We start from the raw sequence: 20,669 nt of genomic DNA on the forward strand, positions 1-20,669 counted from the left end.
ATATACTTGCTAATTCCTAAATAGCAGCCTTTTAAAGTGGCTATCTAGTGTCATTTCTACTAGTTTTAATAGGTTTGATCAAGTCATAATACTTATAATTAAGGTACACAAATAGGAAAATAGGCTAGTTACCCTTAACGATTCTAGTCCTTGATCTATATATGTCTTTCCTGGAGAATGAGTGATTTTATTACTTATTTTTCTTGTTTGAAAAATATTTTCCCTTCTCTTGATAGGGAGAACATTTTTCTCCAATTGGAGAAAAATGAGTTCACGAGAAAAATATTTTCCAAAATATCTAAGTCAATAAAATATGGAAAAATTAAAAAATATTTCATACCAAACACACCCATAGTGTACAATATTTTCTCAGTTGGCTCGCGAGGACAATGATGGAAATTCAAAGGATAAATTTGGTTTCACCCATCTATAAATACCTAATTTAACACAAAAATATCCAATTAGCAAGAGAAGGAGAGATGGAAGTTGCTAAAATACTTCACATGAATGGAGGAATTGGAGACACAAGCTATGCAAAAAACTCTAAGCTCCAGGTATCATCAAACACCTTTTTATTCCTAATGGAGTTATAAACTCGCAACAATTATAAATAACAAGTTCTTATGAATTTTACTTATATATACTGATAGTGTAAAAGGTACAGTGTAAAACGTATAGTTATCATTTAAGTGATCTGATAGTATTTCTTATCTTATCGGTACATAAAGCTTAGACTTATTTCCTTTTACTTAACTAGCGTTTGGACATAAATTTTGTTGAAACTTGAAAAAAAAGTTTTTGAAATTGTGTTGAAAAAGGTCAAATAATGAAAAGTTGACATTGTATAGCCACTCTCAAAATATATAATACCCCAAAAATATATATTTTTTGTATATATAAACATTCTGTATGTTTCGTAGAAAATACACATCTAAATTCTTTTATACAGTTAGTGCATATAAAAGTAAACTCATTTCCTTATATTTACAGCAAAAGGTGATTCTCATGACAAAGCCAATATTAGAGGAAGCCATATCTGCACTCTACCGCAGCCTTTCCCCAGAAACCATTTGTATTGCGGAGTTAGTTTGTTCCTCTGGACCTAATACTCTTTTGGTGGTCACACAACTTATTAGCGCCGGAATTTCAAATTTTCTTGAATAATCTTCCTGGTAATGATTTTAATACCATTTTCTGATCGTTGCCAGAATTCCATGAAGATTTGAGGAGACAGAATATGGGAGATGATGGATATTTGATCCTAATTGCTTTGTTGCGGGAATTGCTGGTTCACTCTATAATAGACTTTTCCCTTCCAAGAGTCTGCACTTTGTTCACTCCTCTTACAGTGTCCACTGGCTTTCCCAAGTATGTTTTTGTATTGTTAAGTACTCATGAATTCATCTCATCTACGTAGAAGTTTAAAATATTATAAAGAGTATATATTTACTTATTTAATTATATTTTTAACACACTCCTGACGTGCGAGCTTAATTCAAGCAAAGAGTTAGTGAGGGCCGGAACGGAATATCGTATGTAGTGTTGAATCCAATATGAAGCTCTTTCGAACAAGCCAGCCTTTTGATGATCCTAGCATGTAGTTTTTCATATAATGGGTAACAGTGTTACTCAAACACTGGACCTCAACCTGCTTTTGTCACGACCCAAAAATCACACCTGTCGTGATGGCGCCTATCCCGATACTAGGTAAGACGACAACGTCAAAAACCCTCAATTTATTTTATGTTTGAAAATATAATATTTGAACACAATCCACAAGTCTCGCAAATACCGATACAAACACTCCCAAAACCTGGTGTCACTGAGTACATGAGCATCTATACATTACAAGTCTGGGAAACACAGTCTATAATAATCTAAGACCAAATACAGTAAACAAAAAGATAAGGAAGGAGAGACAAGGTCTGCAAAATATGTCAGCTACCTCTGAATCTCCGGAAAATCGACTGTGTGAAAGAATCAACACCCACTGTATCTGGGATCACCTGGATCTGCACATGAAATGCAGGGTGTAGTTTGAGTACAACCAACTCAGTAAATAACAATAATAAATAAAGAACTAAAAGTAGTGACGAGCTTCTCAACTAAGTCCAAATACAGTACTTTTCAATATAAAAGAGTAGGCATGCTCTAAAGTTCAACATTTAAGATTTCACTAAATATTTATATCAAGTTTGACCGAAATAGAAAATAATATTTTTTTTCCGAAATTTCCAAAATAGTGATATATGACAGTTGAAATGCAGCAAATAATGAAATCAGTGCATCCTCTAAGAGTAACAGTCACTCAGTCCTCCCATTCACTCCAACCTCACAGTCACTCTTTCCTCACAGTCACTCATCACTCGACACTCGGCACTCGCACTCAGTAGGTATCTGCGCTCAATGGGGGTGTGTACAGACTCCGGAGGGACTCCTTCAGCCCAAGCACTATAACAATGAAACAGGCTGTGGCGTGCAACCTGATCCCATATATATCCTCACAATTAGGCCCTCAGCCTCACTCAGTCATCAACCTCTCCAGTCTCTCTGGCTCAAGATGTCATGAAAATCAGCCCAAAATGATAATATGATGCATCAATAAATAGCAACAGAGAGTGAGATATGATATAAAATGAATGAACATGACTGAGTGTGAAATTTCAATTTGAACATATAATTCAACCACAGAAATGACCCCAGTGGGTACCAACAATAACAACATATGCATAAGCATGATTTTTAATATGAGTCTCAGCTCAATTTTCTCTAACACGTAGAGAATGTATAGATATTAATAGATTATTCAACTAGACAGTTCCATGAAATTTGACCAAGTCACCATTCCTACAGTGCACGCCTACATGCCCGTCACCTAGCATGTGCGTCACCTCAAAACAAATCACATAACATATAATCCGGGATTTCATACCTTCAGGACCAAATTTAGAACTGTTACTTACCTCAACCCGTGTAATTTTTTATTCCGCTATGCCCTTGCCACGGGAATTGGTCTCTGAAAGCCTCGTATCTAGCCACAATTAATTTGATTCAGTCAATACCAATTATTGTAATTAATTCCATAAGAAAATACTAATTTTCCAATAAAATTCGAAATTAACTCAAAAAATCGCCCGTGGGGCCCACATCTTGGAACCCGACAAAAGTTACAAAATATGAATGCCCATCCAACCACGAGTCTAACCATATAAATTTCACCAAATTCCGACATCAACTCGACCCTCAAATCTTCAATTAAAGTCTTTGAAGATTTATACCATTTTCAACCCAATCTTTACCCATTTGAACTCGACACTCTTTCAATAAACCTTATTGATACGTATAAATAGTACTCTTACACCCAAGAATCATACTCTTAATCGCCCATCTTTACCCAAACTCGAAATTGAAGATTAGGGGTTAGAACCTTATATTTTAGGTGAATATCTTGTGATATTTCCTTGTTGGATTTCAAAGCTTGAACAAGATCTTGATGAACAAAGTACATGAGCTTCTTCCTCTCTTTAGAATACTCTCCCTTCTCTCTAAAAATATCAGATTTTTGCTCCAAAATGAGCTTCAAGAGCTATGGATCGAAGTTTGATCGGGTTATAAAACCCCAAAAAATAAAGCTCCGGATAGGATATGTGGTCGCATATGCGACCACAGATTGGATATGCGGTCCGCATATCGGCCGCAAAATTGGCCTCCAGAATTGGGAAACACCTGCTTGGGTTTGCGGTCGCTATGCGGCTCGCAGACCTGTTCTGCGGTCACATAATGAACCACAGAACAGTTCTACGGCCGCATAGTCGACCGCAGAATGGAATCCAAAACGACCCCTTAACTGCCTTACTCTGAGGCCATTTTGCGGTCCTCAGAAACGCATTTTTTCTGCCACAAATTTTGTTTACTCCCCAGTGCATTGTTCAACCCAAAAAGTCCGACCCGCAAAAAATTTGTATAACCTTTATACTAATTGATCTACCTCGGCACCATAAAACCTTAATTGTCTTAGAAAATATTCTCCGGGGTCATTACACATAAGTCAATATCCGATCAATCTTTCAACTTAAATTCTAAACCTTGAAACTAAGTGTTCCAAAACCTCACTGGACCCAAACCAATTATCCCCGGCAAGTCACATAACAAATGTAAGGCATAAATTGAGCAGTAAATGGGGGAATGGGGTTGTAATGCTTAAAACGACCGGTCGGGTCGTTACAGGTTTAATGTCGTGTTGGAGTATGTGAGCAATTTGCATATGGATTCTAGGAGATGATGCAATTTTTTCTTATTTTGCGGTACAAAATAATTTTGTGAGCAAACTTGAAGAAAAAAGAACTTGAAAAGTTATATAAAATCATAATCCTATAGTATTTGTTTCTCTTTTTAATTTTGTTTTTTTGAAATCAATAATATAGGTGTCAAATGCGGATTTAGGATATATAGGATAGGTTGTGCACAAGTTTAACTTAACCCAATGCTTTCGGGGGTGGATCTACAAGTGTATCTAAGCTCAGACCCTATATTTTATTAAGAGATCTATTTAGTAAGTTATCATGTCTTAGATTTCAAAATTGATAAATTAAAATAATAAAGGGTAGCCCGTGCATAAAGCATTCTGTATTTACGCAAGGTTCGGAAAAGACCCGCATTCTTAAGGGTGTGAGGTAGACAACCTACTCTAATGCAAGTATTAGTGGCTGCTTCCACAACTCGAACCCCTGACCTATAGGTCACACGAAGATAACTTTAACATTATTCAAAGGCAATTAAAATATAGAGCATATATATAATATGATCATACTTATTTTGAATAAGTAACTCTAACTTTTATTTCTCCTCTAATAGGTACCTGTTGGGATAGAGAATAATAAAGGAAATATTCACGTGGAAAGTACAAGCCCACTAGATGGGCAGAAAAAATTAAGATAGCTTTAGCAAAGCTTCTTGGTACTTGTCAGAGCCTATTGTCAGGGCTCTCAAAGAAATAATTGCAGAGGTAAAACCAGACTTTTAAAATACACATATAATTGTTAGTGGATTCTTAGCTTTCCTGTTGATCTTGATTAGTTCTAATTTAGTTTTTCCTTCGTTGAGAGTTATCTTTTTGGACCAGATTCACTTTTATACTGCAGTTTAATTTTATGTGGTAGTCCTGTTTGATTGGTGATGAAGTTTAAAAAAGAAATTAGATTGTGGTCTTGAACATGCCAACTTTCGTAGATATAAAGGCATGACATTAGAAACAGTAAAATATAAAGTTTAAAGTTAATAATTTTAAATATTGTTGTGAATGGGACTCTTTACCACTACTCTATCCATTACTAATGCTTAACCACCAACACCAATCTCTAGCGGAAAACTACCACTAGCAACCACCGCCACAACTCCACTACAACCCTATTGTCACGATCCAAAAATCACACCTGTCGTGTTGGCGCATATCTCAATACTAGACAAGCTGACAATCTCAATAAATCACGATTTCCTTTTAGTTTGGAAACATAATATTCAAATACAATACTAAAAATCTCCCAAATACCGATACAAACACTCCCAAAATGCGGTGTCACTAAGTACATACATTACAAGTCTGGAAAATATGGTCTATAATGATCTGAGACCAAATACAATAAACAAGAGGATAGGGAAGGAGAGACAAGGTCTGCGAAACACGACATCTACTTCGGAATCTCCAGAAAATCAACTGTGCGAAAGAATCAACACCCGCGGTGTCCGGGATCACTTGGATCTGCACACGAGTAGTATGAGTACAACCAACTCAGTAAGTCACAATAATAAATAAAGAACTAAAGATAGTTATGAGCTTCACAACTATGTCCAAATACAGTAATTTCCAACATAAAAAGGTAGGCATGCTTTCAAGTTCAACATTTAAAACTCCACAGTAATTTCATACCAATTTCGACTGAAACAGAAAATAGTGTCTTTCAGAAATTTCCAAAACAGTGATATATGTCAGCTGAAATGTAACGACCCGACCGGTCGTTTTGAGCTTTAGCGCGTAGTTCGGCAGTTTGAGGACTTGAGTAGCTTCACTTCGGGTATTATGACTTGTACACATGGTCGGAATTTAATTTCGGGAAGTTCAGAGTTGATTTGAAAAGAAAATTCTAATTTCGGAAGCCTTAAGTTGGAGGAATTGAGTAAAATATGATTGTTTGAGTAAACGACCTTGGAATCGGGATTTGAAGGTTCTAACAGGATGATATGATGATTTTGGACTTGAGCGTATGTCCGTATCGAGTTTTGGATGACCCAGGAGCGTTTCGGCGCCTATGGTGAAAAGTTGGCACTTGGAAAAATTTCATAAAATTCGGTTGAGGTGTATTTCAATGTTATTGATGTTCGTTTGAGATTCCGAGTCTGGGAATAGCTCCGTATGGTGATTCAGGTATTGGGACCACGCCCGAAAGAGGATTTGGTGGTTTGTAGGTCATTTCGGGGTCATTTGGCGAAAGTTAGAAATTCGAAGCTTTCTGAGAAGTTTGACAGAGAGTGGACTTTTTATTATCGGGGTCGGATTCTGATTCCGAAAGTGGGAGTAGGTCCGTAATGTCAATTATGACTTGTGTGCAAAATTTGAGGTCAATCGAACGTGATTTGATAGGCTTCGACATCGATTGTAGAAGTCTGAAATTTCAAAGTTCATTAAGTTTGAATTGGAGGGTGATTTGTGTTTTTAGCGCTGTTTGATATGAGTTGAAGGCTCGACTAAGTTCATATTGTGTTTTAAGACATGATGGTATAATTGGTTGATGTCCCGAGGGCCTCGGTGGATTCCGGATGGTAAACGGATCGAGATTGGGCTTGGAGGAATGCTGGAGCTGCTGTCATCTAGTGTAACCGCACCTGTGATGTTTTGGCTGCAGGTGCGGAGCCGCAAAAGTGGCCAGGAGGTTGCAGATGTGAAAAGGGAGTGGGGGAATGGTAGTCCACAGGTGAATTTAATGCAGAAGCGGGCTGGGCAGCTGGGAGACTTCCGCAGAAGCGGAATATTTTGCCGCACCTGCGGAACCGCAGAAGAGGTCTAGTGAGCGCAGGTGCGGAGGTTGCCTGGGCAGAATACATAAATTAGCTAAATCAGGTTTTGGCTCATTTCACCTCTTTTCTCTCGTTGGAGTCGGCCTTGGGGGCGATTTTGGAGTGCCATTTTGTCATTTTTAATGAGGTAAGTGATCCCCATATATTGTGAGTTAAATACATGGTTTATGCATGGATTTAAACATAAAAATTTGGGAAAATTTGTGGGATTTTCGGTAGAAAACCTAGAATTGGTATTTTTGGATTTTGACCACGAATTAGGGCGTGGAATTGAGAACAAATCATATATTGAGTTCATGATGTTATGGGCAGTGGTTATCTTCGAGAAGTTTCGGAATCTGGGCATGTGGGCCTGGGGGTGAATTTTAGGAATTCTTCAATTTGGGTTGGAAAAATCACTTCAATAGCTAAGATGTGAACTCTTGAGCATGTATTGACCATTTTATATAACATTTGACAAGCTTCGATCGTTTGGCACCGAGTTGAGGAGTTAAAGCACAATTTTGGACCGGAAAGTAAGCTTTGAGACGAGGTAAGTCTCCTGTCTAACTCTGTGAGGGGGGAAATATCCCTAGGTGTTGTATGTTGATGCGTGCTACTTATTGTGGGGAATACGTATGCGCGATGTAACGAGAGCCCATACGTAGCTACATACATGTTATTGTCCGGGTAGGCTTAGGTTCACATCATGATGTAACTGCACTATTTGAGCATTTTCTCGCCTGTTAAATTCCTCTGTTTTACATTTCTACTTGAGACTAGACTTGCTATTGTAGAGACTTCACGAGTTCATGATTAGTCACCGAATAACTTTACTCCCCTTACATCATGTTTCCATCATATATATATACTTCATTGAAAGGTTTTCGTTAAAGAAATTACAACTCACACGTTTATTCGTGAGTGGGGTCAAAGACCCGTCAAATCTTCCTATTCTAATGGGATCGGTCTATTCGCCTCGGCAGGATTATGTATTTCACTCTTATGGGATCGGGTCGTTCACCTCGGCAGAATTATGTATTTCACTCTTATGGGATCGGGCCGATTGCCTCGGCAGGATTTATGTACCACACTTTTATGGGAGCGGGGCGTTTGCCTCGGAAGTTTAATAGATGTATCTATGGTTCGTGCCGTTCGACCATCGACAGTGCACAGTTTAAATATTTATGTTGGATCGAGTTGTACGCCTCAACATTTCCTAAATCATATCCTCATGGAATCCTGCGTAATATTTGGCAAGAAGACAATGTATCTGTGAGTTTTCCTGATTTGAGTAATGATAATCTATCTGATGAGATCCACTATATCTATATATATGCTCCGGTTAAGGAGGAAATTTCTAATGGAGAGCTTGAGTTCCTCGTAAAGAAGGAGATTTGTACCACGTGATTTATACTTGTTTATCTCATTTATTTACTCTGCCTCATATTTACTTACCTCTTTACTGTACCTGATATTATTGGACCACTAGTGGGTGTCTATGTCGACCCCTCGTCACTACTCCTCCGAGGTTAGGCTAGATACTTACTAGGTATATGTTGATTACGTACTTATACTACACTTGCTGCACATTTTTGTGCAGGTACATATGCGACTAGTGGCCTTGTGAGAGCAGAGGCGTGTATGCATGCGGGGACTTACGTGAGCTACATTCCATATTACGACCCACAGCCGGCAGAGTCTCCTTTAGTGTATTTATATTTCTCCTGTCCAAAATTGTATTCCGGACAAATGCTGTATTTTATGTTACATTACTAGTTGATGCTCATGCACTTGTGACACCGGGTTTTGGGGTGACTATGGGTTGTTCTGTATTAAATTTGTTAAGAATATTATTATTTACACTGTGAATACCATCTTTTACTATTTAATTGAAGGAAAATATGACTTCAAAAATATTAAAATGAGAACCAAATTAAGTATTTATTTTTGGCTTGCCTGACAGCGGTGTCTGGCGCCATCACGACCTTTAATGGATTTTGGGTCGTAATAACATGGTATCAGAGCACTAGGTTCACTAAGGTCTCATGAGTCATGAGCGAGTCTAGTAGAGTCTTGCGGATCAGTGCGGAGATGTCTGCACTTATCTTCGAGAGGCTACAAGGTTGTTAGGTTCACTTCCCTTCTTGATTCCTCATCGTGCGAATTGATTCTTTTGAGGCTTGTACCTTTATTTATTTCCTATTCAATCTTATGTGACTTGAAGCGCTTGTTATAGATTGGGAATCGAGGAATTGTCATGGTACTACAGAGGTGGTGCAGGATGTTTCTGTCTGCGTATTTGATTGGGCTATTACTGTTGCCCGGTGGAAGGCCGTCCTATCCTTTCATCTCAGCATCAGTATTTCCTATGGTTTTGAGATTTGTTATTGATTGTTATGACAATTCGTGCGTTTTTATCGCACTATGTTGGTGTAATGGTAGGGTGCTTGTTTATGTGTCGAGGCAGTGAATGACTTGAAAGGAGGTTTTTCTCAGTGCATGATTCAGAAGTTCAACATTTTATTTTCGATGAAGGAAATGCAATCAGAATAGGAATGTTTAGATTTGGGTTGATGGAATAACAAGACTTGGTATTTTCGAGCGCGGTAGAGTTCTCAATTGTGATGTGGTGTCATCGTCCTTGTTGAACGCGTTAAGGTTCGCCGGTGTTATGGTCTTCTTCTATTCACCTTTGGGGCAGGGTATTGTGGAATAGTTTCAGGGAAGTGGCTGCCAGAGATCGCGCTGTGCAGAGATTCAGGATCGAATCGATGTTCCTAGTGTTGATGGTTCGAGAAGGATGATGTCAGAGAGGCTTTAAAGTTGGTAGCGATCTATTGGTTCAAGTGCTACAGAGACGGATTTTGATTTACTGCAATAACTGGGCAGCGTAGGATGAGGAAGGACATGTGGAATGTGTCTTGTAGTGGTTAAATTTCTAGAAGGCCAAGTGTGAGAAGCGAAAGTCAGGTAGTTGCTTAAAGGAGAGGGTTTGACCAAAGTGGGAGAGTGGCAGAGTATCATATGGGTTATGTGGTACACGCCTTGGGGAAAGTTTAGAGTGATTTGGGATTTATGGTGAACAGTCACTAGGTCTATGGACTAATTTAGAATATTGGTTGCTATACTGAGGAAGGTTGGATACGATAGAAATGAGTTGCTTGATATAAAGAGGGATGCAACATGACTTCGGATTTGAAGTGTATTATCGCACCTTTAGTTGATGTCAATGGGGACTGAACAGACTTGTACAGCTGGTGAATGAGCACGGGCTCAGGATGGTTTATTGATTTCGTGGTGTTGACAGAGCTTCTACAAATAATTCTACTGGCTATCCAGTAAGAGGTCGTATATGTGAATGTGGCTAGTGAGTCAGAATGTTAACGAAATGTTTAACAGGAGGATTTCGAGAAATTTGGCAGGTCGATTATGCAGGCTCATGTCTATGTGGAAGGAGGAATATTGGTTGGTTCCGGGGTTATGTAACTGTAGCTTCGATCTAAGTGGGAGAGCCCCACTGTCTATGATTGGATTGCATGGTTGTCTACTTTTGAGGGTTCTGGTTATCGGCATATTGGTGGGTTATTATGACTAAGGAAAGAAAACATCAGTGGTAATTTGAGAAAAGGATTGGAGGAATGTGTGCTATACTTGGGCCTTATCGGTTCAAGTTCAGTTTTGAGAAGACTCAGAGTTTCTGCTTCTGGTGGAAGTAATGTACAAGGGAAAAGAATTCAGTTGGGTGCTTCTTTGATAGGATGTGCACGTGCTGGCAGAGAGCTAGAGTTTGGCTTATACTCGGGACCAAGACAATGTGGGTGACTCTCAACAGTCGTCCTGGTGGGTTCAATATTTTGAGTATAGTGCCTAAGGACTTGGAATGTTCTATGTTATCATTGGGTATGTGGTGCAGTATTGGACGAAGGGAATAAGTATCTTCGGATTCAGGGAAGGTCTTGCAGAATGGGTGTACCAGTTGGCTATGCTATGGAGTGCTTAAGGAGAGTATGAGACGGTTCATGGGTATTGAGACGATGTGGTCTTGTGGATTGGTTCACTCGGGATGAATATTGTTGGGTTTCGTTACGTTAATGAATGGAACTATTATTGTTTCTAAGGCAAGTTGAGAATAAATTGGAAGTTGAGGATCAAGGTTGCAGTTGATGTCGACAAGAATATCAAGAGCTCGGATGAGCATGGAAGAATTCAGATGTTTAGAGTAAGCTGGTATTGTCTTTAGCGTCATCTGAGATCAGTGTCATGTGGAAGAGGCTTTGTGTAATGACTTGCAGATTTTTGACTAACTCTACAGAATTAGAACGGCTGGTGCTATGGATGTGCGGACCTTGCTACCTGAACATAATGGTCGTGGGAGCATGACCCACAGGGATATTTGTGTAAGTGTGACATGTCAGTCACTTGATTGTTAAAGATTGAGAGTGGATATGGAGGCCATGGTAATATCGCAAGTGCGAGAGTTTATGCCTGAGAGGCATTTAATTCCTTGGGTTGTGGACCATGTGAGTTCGTTTTGGAGTTGACGGCTGTTCTTATGTGTCGTCAATAGGTCATTGTGGGTCCTTGAAGGGTTATTAGCCCAGTGCGGTACCATCATAATCGACTTGAGGTTCGTGGATATATCTACATGTGAATATGGGCTCTATATAAAGCTGGATATGCTCATTTCAGCATAGCGTTGTTTTTGGAGGGGTCTTCGGGCCTTGGATGATATTTCTGTTGTCGACCCTTCCATGTAGTCTCTATTGTGCCATGTGGGTTATGAGGCGGTTTGATATTTTGCACTCGTATTAAGATCGCGTATAGTTTGTGGTGTTATATGAGCAAGATGGCTCTTTAGATGCAGATCATGTATGGCACCCGTCTCCCCAGGATTTGTATTATGCACTTGGCATGCTTATTGTTGATATTCAGGCATTTCGTGAGTATAAGCGTTAAGACTCGATGTGTGTTTACTTTAGATTATTATATGTGGACCGGATAGCACGCCGCCATGGGTATATGGTTGGATCGAGTGGCACGCTGCCACGGATATGTTGTTTGGATTGGGTGGCACGCCGTCACGGGTATCATGGTTGGATCGGGTTGCACGCCGTAATGGTATCATGTGTGGATCGGGTTGCACGCCGCACTAGTGTGATATTGAGTAAAGATTGTCATATCTATTATTGTGTGTTTGCTTCTCATTTCCTGATGAAGGTTCATAACATCTTCTCGGTTGTTTAAATTAGTTGTGTGGGTTGAGTACAACTTTCTAGAGTTTGTTTCCTTGTGTATCAAATTCGAGTTTGTAGCTTGTTGGCACATTGTGGCATCATATGATACTTTTGGTAGTGTCTGAGGTGGCTTATTGCCTGAGCAGCTTGTACTGGGTGAGACGAGATTATTGGATCTGGGATCAGTGCGATCAGATTTATTTGAAGCATATTAAAGAGTAAATATTGTTGTTCAGTCTAGAATGAAGTAATGGTTCTTGTCGGGATGAGAGACTCCATAAATTGTGATTTGGCAGGTGGTTATGAGTTTTACACATCTTCTCTGTCGTGGCAGTATTGCGAGAGTGAAAGCAAAGCTTAATTGGCCATAAGGTACACTATAGGCTTCGGTCAATGCAAATTTTAGTTGTTGTGCTTTGGAAAGATTGCCTTGGGCAAATGAGTTACGCGGTGAATGGTAAGAATTCAGTAAGGGTATACAATCGTGTTTGGTGCAGTGTGTAGTGATTGATACGGTGTTCGTATGTTGCAAACATGCCGGGTGGAGAGTCTCGGATGTTGGAATTTAGCACCAAGGCTTATTTGACTAAATAAAAGGTAGAGTCTTCAGATTGACTCGAGCTAATTTGCCCAATTGGGTTGTTGACAGTGATTTTGGACAACTTCAAAGCAGTTCTTAGCATGTTCGAGGACGAACGCATGTTTAAGTGGGAGAGAATGTAACGACCCTACCGGTCGTTTATGAGATTTAGCGTGCCGTTCGGCAGTTTGAGACTTTCAGTAGCTTCTCTTCGGGTATAATGACTTGTACGCGGGGTCGGAATTTAATTTCGGAAAGTTCAGAGTTGATTTGGAAAGAAAATTCTAATTTCGAAAGCCTTAAGTTGGAGGAATTGACTAAAGTGTGATTTTTTGAGTAAACGACCTTAGAATCGGGATTTGAAGGTTCCAACAGATTCGTATGATGATTTTGTACTTGGGCGTATGTCCAGATCCGATTTTGGATGACCCGGGAGTATTTAGGCGCCAATGGTGGAAAGTTGGCATTTGGCAGAATTTTATAAAATTGGGTTGAGGTGTATTTCAATGTTATCGATGTTCGTTTGGGATTACAAGCCTAGAAATATCTCCGTATGGTGATTCTGCTATTGGGAGAGCGTCCGGAAGAGGATTTGGAGGTCCGTAGGTCATTTAGGGTTCATTTCGGTCAATGTATACCGAATTCTTACCATTCAGTTTGATCGGGATTGGACTTTATAATATCGGGATCAGATTCTGATTTTGGAAGTGGGAATAGGTCCGTAATGTCAATTATGACTTGTGTGCAAACTTTGAGGTCAATCGGACATGATTTGATAGGTTTTGGTATCGATTGTAGAAGTTTGAAGTTTCAAAGTTCATTAACTTTGAATTGGAGGGTGATTCGTGTTTTTAGTGCTGTTTGATATGAGTTGAAGGCTCGACTAAGTTCATATTTCGTTTCAAGACGTGATAGTATAATTGGTTGAGGTCGCGAGGGCGTCAGGTAGATTCCGGGTAGTAAACGGATCGAGTTTGGGCTTGGAGGAATGCTGGAGCTGATGTCATCTGGTGTAACCGCACCTGCGAGGTTTTGGCCGCAGGTGCAGAGTCGCAAAAGCGAAAAGGGAGCGGGGGATTGGCAGTCCGCAGGTGCGGACGATTTGCCGTCCGTAGGTGCGGACGATTTGCCGCAGAAGCGGATGCACACCTGTGGGGAATTTAGCGCAGAAGCGGATTGGGCAGCTGGGGGACTTCCACAGAAGCGGAACATTTTGCCGCACCTACGAAACGGCAGAAGTGGTCCAATGAGCGCAAGTTCGGAGGTCGCCTGGGCAGAATACATAAGTTGGCCAAATCGGGTTTTGGCTCATTTCACCTCTTTTCTCTCGTTGGAGCCGACCTTGGGGGCAATATTGGAGTGCCATTTTGTCATCCTTCAAGAGGTAAGTGATCCCCACATATTGTGAGTTAAATATATGGTTTATGCATGAATTTGAGCATGAAAATTTGGGAAATATTATAGGGTTTTTGGTAGAAAACCTAGAATTGGTATTTTTGGATTTTGACCACGAATTAGGGTATGTAATTCAGAACAAATCATATATTTGAGTTCACGATGTTATGGGTAGTGGTTATCTTCGAATATTTCCGGAATCCGGGCACGTGGACCCGGTGGTGAATGTTAGGAATTCTTCAATTTGGGTTGGAAAAATCACTTTAATAGCTAAGATGTGAACTCTTGCGCATGTATTGACTATTTTATATAACATTTGACTAGCTTCGATTGTTTGGCACCGAGTTGACAATTCAAAGCACAATTTTGGACCGGAAAGTAAGCTTTGAGATGAAATAAGTCTCCTGTCTAACTCTATGGGGGGGGGGGAATACCCTTAGGTGTTTTATGTTGATCTGTGATACTTGTTGTGGGGGATACGTACGCGCAAGGTGACGAGAGCCCATACGTAGCTACATTCATGTTATTGTTCGGGTAGGCTTGAGACTAGACACTAGACTTGCTATTGTAGAGACTTCAGGAAGTTCATGAATAGTCACCAAATAACTTTACTCCTCTTACGGCATGTTTCCGTGAATATATATATATATATATATATATATATATATATATATATATATATATACACACACACACTCTTCATTGAAAGGTTTTCGTTAAAGAAATTACAACTCACACGTTTATTCGTGAGTGGGGTCAAGGACCCATCAAAGCTTCTTATTCTAATGGGATTGGGCCGTTCGCCTCGACGGGATTATGTATTTCACTCTTATGTGATCGGGATGTTCGCCTCGGCAGGATTATGTATTTAACTCTTGTGGGATCGGGCCGATCTCCTCGGCAGGATTTATGTACCACACTCTCATGGAAGCGGGCTGTTCGCCTCGGCATTTCCTAAATCATATCCTAATAGAATCGTACGTAATATTTGGCAAGAAGCCAGTGTATCTGTGAGTTTTTCCGATTTGAGTGATGACAATCTATCTGATGAGATCCACAATATCTATATATATGCTCCGGTTAAGGAGGAAATTTTTAATGGAGAGCTTGAGTTCCTCGTAAAGAGGGGGATTTGTACCACGTGCTTTATCTCATTTATTTACTCTGCCTCGTATTTACTTACCTCTTTACTGTACCTGATGTTATTGGACCACTAGTGAGTGTCGATATCGACCCCTCGTCACTACTCCTCCGAGGTTAGGCTAGATACTTACTGGGTACACGTTGATTACGTACTCATACTACACTTGCTGCACATATTTTGTGCAGGTACATATGCGACTAGTGGCCTTGTGAGAGCAGAGGCATGTATGCATGCAAGGACTTACATGAGCTGAATTCCATATTACGACCCGCAGCCGGCAAAGTCTCCTTTAGAGTATTTATATTTTTTCTGTCCAAATTTATATTCCGGACAGATGTTGTATTTTATATTACATTCCTAGTTGATACTCATGCACTTGTGACACCGGGTTTTAGGGTGATTATGGGTTGTTCTATATTAAAATTGTTAAGAATATTATTATTTACACTGTGAATTCCATCTTTTACTATTTAATTAAAGGAAAATATGACTTCAAAAATATTAAAATGAGAACTAAATTAAGTATTTATTTTTGGCTTGCCTGGCAGCGGTGTCCGACGCCATCATGACCTTTAATGGATTTTCGGTCGTGACATGAAATGCAGCAATAATGAAATCAATGTACCCTCTCAAAGTAATAGTCAATCAATCCCCCAATTCACTCCAACCTCACAGTCATTCTTTCCTCACAATCACTCGTTCTTCACAGTCACTCATTCCTCTGAATCACTCAGAACTCATCACTAGACACTCACACTCAGTTGGTACCTGCGCTCATTGGGGTTGTGTACAGATTCCGGAGGGACTCCTTCAGCCCAAGCGCTATATCAAGCCAATCATCGCAAATAATAATGAAACATGCTACGGCGCGCAGCTCGATTCCATAAATATCTTCACAATTAGGCCCTCGACCTCACTCAGTCATCAACCTCTCCAGTCTCTCGGGCTCAAGATGTCATGAAAATCAGCCCAAAAATAATAATATGATGTATCAATAAATAGCAACAGAGACTGAGATATGATATGAAATGAATGAATATGACTGAGTGTGAAATTACAATTTGAACATATAATTCAACCACAGAAATGACCCCAGTGGGTACAAATAATAACAACATATGTCTAAGCATGATTTTTAATACGAGTCTCAACTCAATTTTCTCAAACACGTACAGAATGTACGGATATCAACAGATTATTCAACTACACAGTTCCATGAAATTTGACCAAGTCACAATTCCTATGGTGCACGCCCACACGCCCGTCACCTAGCATATGCGTCACCTCAAAACCAATCACATAACACATAAACAGGGGGTTCATACCCTCAAGACCAAATTTAGAACTGTTACTTAACTCAAACCGTATAATTCTTTATTTCGCTATGCCTTTGCCTTGTGAATTGGCCTCCAAACGCCTCGCATCTAGCCACAAATAATTCGATTCAGTCAATAAAATTTATTGTAATTAATTCCATAAGAAAATGCTAATTTTTCAACAAAATCTGAAATTTAGCTCAAAAATCTCCCATGGGGCCCACGTCTCGGAACCCGACAAAAGTTACAAAATCCGAAAGCCCATTCAACCACTAGCCTAAACATACCAATTGTACCAAAATCCGACTTCAACTCGACCTCCAAATCTTCAAATCTTATTTTCAAATCCCTAAGTTCAAATCCCTGATTTACCTCTCAAAAACATGTAATCTAGTCGGATTATTCGATAATAATTCAATATTATGGAGTAGAAATAATCACAAGTGACTTACCTCAAGATTTCCCGTGATTTCTCGCTCAAAAATTGCCTCAACCCGTGTTGGAAATGTAAGAAATGACAAAAATCTCGACTCCTCTGTTTTTAACATTCTGACCAAGATTTTCGCTTCTGCAGGCACTTAGCCGCTTTTGCGGCACCGCTTCTGTAGTCAAAATCGCGCTTTTGTGGGTGCGCATCTGCGCGAAAGCATCCACTTCTGCGGACTAGCGGCTCCCAAGCCAAATGCTGCTTCTGCGATCCTCCACGCGCAGGTGCGAACTCGCACCTGTGAAATTCCTTCCGCATCTGCGCTCTCCACTTCTGCGCATGCCAGCTCGCACCTACGACCAATGTTCCGCAGGTGTGATTGCACCAGAAGGCTTCAGCTTCTGCAGTCTTCCAAATTCAAAAAAAACTATCCGTTAATCATCCGAAACTCACCCGAGGCCCCCGGGACCTCAACCAAATATACCAACAAGTCCTAAAATATCATACGAACTTATTTGAGTTTTCAAATCATATCAAACAACACTAAAAACATGAATCACACATAGATTCAAGACTAATGAAACTAATAAATTTTAATTTCTACATCCGAAGCCAAAACCTATCAAATCAAGTCCGATTGACCTCAAAGTTTGCACACAAGTCATAAATAATATAACGGAGATATTCCAATTTCCATAATTGGATTCCGACCACGATATGAAAAAGTCAACCCCCCAGTCAAACTTCCCAAAAATTTAATTTTTACCATTTCAAGCCTAATTCCACTACGGACCTCCAAATAATTTTCCGGACACGTTCCTAAGTCCAAAATCACCATACGGAGTTATTGAAATCATCACAATTCAAATCCGAGGTCGTTTACGTATATGTCAACATCCGATCAACTTTTCCAACATAAGTTTTCAATTATGAGACTAAGTGTTTCATTTCACTCCGAAATCCTTCCGAACCCAAACCAACTAACCCGATAAGTCATAAAACAACTGTAAAGCTTAAATTGGGCAGTAAACGAGGGAACGGGATTGTAATACTAAAAACGACCGGCCAGGTCGTTACACCTATATAGAAGACCACCACCACCTCCCACCACCAACACTAATTCTATTGCCGCTAGCTTTTAAAGTATCTTAATAAAGCATATAATTTTTACAATGAAGATATGAATTTAAATTCACACATCTTAAATTTAAGAAAAACAATTGAAACCTAAATTAGCATTAAATCAAGGGAACTTTACATAAATAGCCGGTCATATTCATTTTTTACTTTGTCTAGCCAAATACATAGGTTATATTAATTATACACAATCATACATATATAATACACACATTACGCATATAATATACCTTCACTTGCTATTTTAATTTAAGTGGTTGGGTGAATGGCTATTTGGATTAATTCTTCTTAAATTATCAATATATTATTTTTATGCCTATCGGAAACAACCTCTCTACCTGCACAATGTAGGAATAAAGTCTATGTTCATATTACCCTTTCTTATTTTCACTTGTTGGATTATACTGGATATATTGTTGTTGTTGCTGTTATTGATATTCATAAGTAAAATAATGAATGCGGGGATCAATAGAAGAAGAGAAAGTGGTTGCATTCAATATTCCTATATACCACCCATCTCCTGAAGAAGTGAAGTATATAGTTGAAAAGGAGGAATCTTTCACCATTGATGTCTTGATAACTTCAGAAATTCATATGGATTCTTCTGATGAATACAATGTGACACAGTGCATGAGAGCTTTTTTGATCCTTTACTTGTCAGCCATTTTGGTGATGAATTGAATATGGATCAAGTGTTCCACAAGTGCAGAGAGATCTTTGTCAATGGCATAGCAAAAGAGAAGACTACGTGCACAAATGTTATAGTATCCTTGACCAAAACAAACTAGGGCAATTAGTTCATGCCCTCCAACCTACCCTTAATTATTCTCTTTTATAATCTAAATAGTCGTCTATCCAACCGCTTAAATTAAAAATAGTTGGCGATATATATATATATATATAATCCATGTATTAGTGCATAAAGATATGTGTATGCCAGCTAAAAGGAATAAATATTGAATCAATCCAGTTGTTTCTGTAAATGTTCCTTATATATCCTGAGTTCCTCAAGTGTGGAGAGATCATTGTCAATGGAATAGCAAAAAGAGAAGACTAAATTTACAACTGTCGTTGTCTCCTTGATCAAAACAAACTAGGGCAATTAGTTCATGTCCTCAAACCCTACCTTTAGTTACTCCCTTGTTTAACCTAAATAGACATCTATCAAATTACTTAAATTTTAAAAAATCCGGCGATACCTAATATATATATATATATATAATCCATATATAGTATGTGTATAACTGTTTACAATTGGTGCACAACGATATATGATGCTGGCTAAAAAGAATATACAGTGAATCGAGCCGGTTATTTCTGTAAATATTCCTTATGCATCCTGAGTTCCTCATGTGTAGAGAGATATTTGTCAATGGCAGAGCAAATGAGAAAACTACGTTCACAAATGTCGGTGTCTCCTTGACCAAAACAAACTAGGGCAATTAGTTTACGTCCTCGAACACTACCCTAATTTAATTCCCTTAAATAACCTAAATAGTCGTCCATCCAACAACTTAAATTAAAAATAGCCGACGAATATATAATATATAGGTATAATCCATGTATACCATGTGTATAACTATTTACAATCAGGGCACAACAATATATGTATGCTGGCTAAAAAGAATAAACAATGAATCAAGCTGGTTGTTTTTGTAAATGTCCCTTATACATCTTGAGTTTCTCAAAAAGAGATATCTTTGTCAATGGCATAGCAAAATAGAAGACTACGTTCACAAATGTCATTGTCTCCTTGACCAAAATAAATTAGGGCAATTAGTCTATGTCCTCGAACCCTACCTTAATTTAATTCCCTTAAATAACCTAAATAGTCGTCCATCCAATTTCTTTAATTAAAAATAGCCTTCAGATATATAATATGTATGTATAATTCTAGTATATATATAACCATATATAATTAGTGTATAACTACATACACCGATTAGAAAAAGTAAAAAGTGAATCAAGCTTACTACTTCCGTAAAGATCCCTTACACTTTTTGAGTTTTAATCACTTGTCATTTAATGGTAAGAATAACGAAATATTTGTGTATTAAGAAAGCTTTTCGATTTTGTTCAAGTGATAAGGATCCTCCACCTTTAACCTTAATATTGCGGATTCGAGTCCCAAGGGAGCAAAAGTAAGGAACTCTTGTGAATGATTAAAAAAACACATTTCCAATTTTACAACATAATTTGAGCCTCCATTAAATTAATCAACGAAATTTTGGAACTGTTACATTAACAAGTATAAAATGATTCAATATATAACATGTATCTAGTCCACCATTAAACTATTTCTTCAGCCCTCAACCATGTGCCTCTTAAAAGAATAGTAATTTTCAGAATTAGATAGGAACTTTTACTCTCTGAAAAAAGAGGT

General features: G+C 38.8%; 1 pseudogene; it reads left to right on the forward strand.

The window, feature by feature from the left end:
* Positions 1-410: 410 nt before the first annotated feature.
* LOC142179076 (S-adenosyl-L-methionine:benzoic acid/salicylic acid carboxyl methyltransferase 3-like) lies at positions 411-19,074 on the forward strand (annotated as a pseudogene).
* Positions 19,075-20,669: the final 1,595 nt, after the last annotated feature.

Source organism: Nicotiana tabacum, unplaced genomic scaffold, assembly GCF_000715075.1.
Source record: "Nicotiana tabacum cultivar K326 unplaced genomic scaffold, ASM71507v2 Un00308, whole genome shotgun sequence".
NCBI classification, from domain to species: domain Eukaryota; kingdom Viridiplantae; phylum Streptophyta; class Magnoliopsida; order Solanales; family Solanaceae; genus Nicotiana; species Nicotiana tabacum.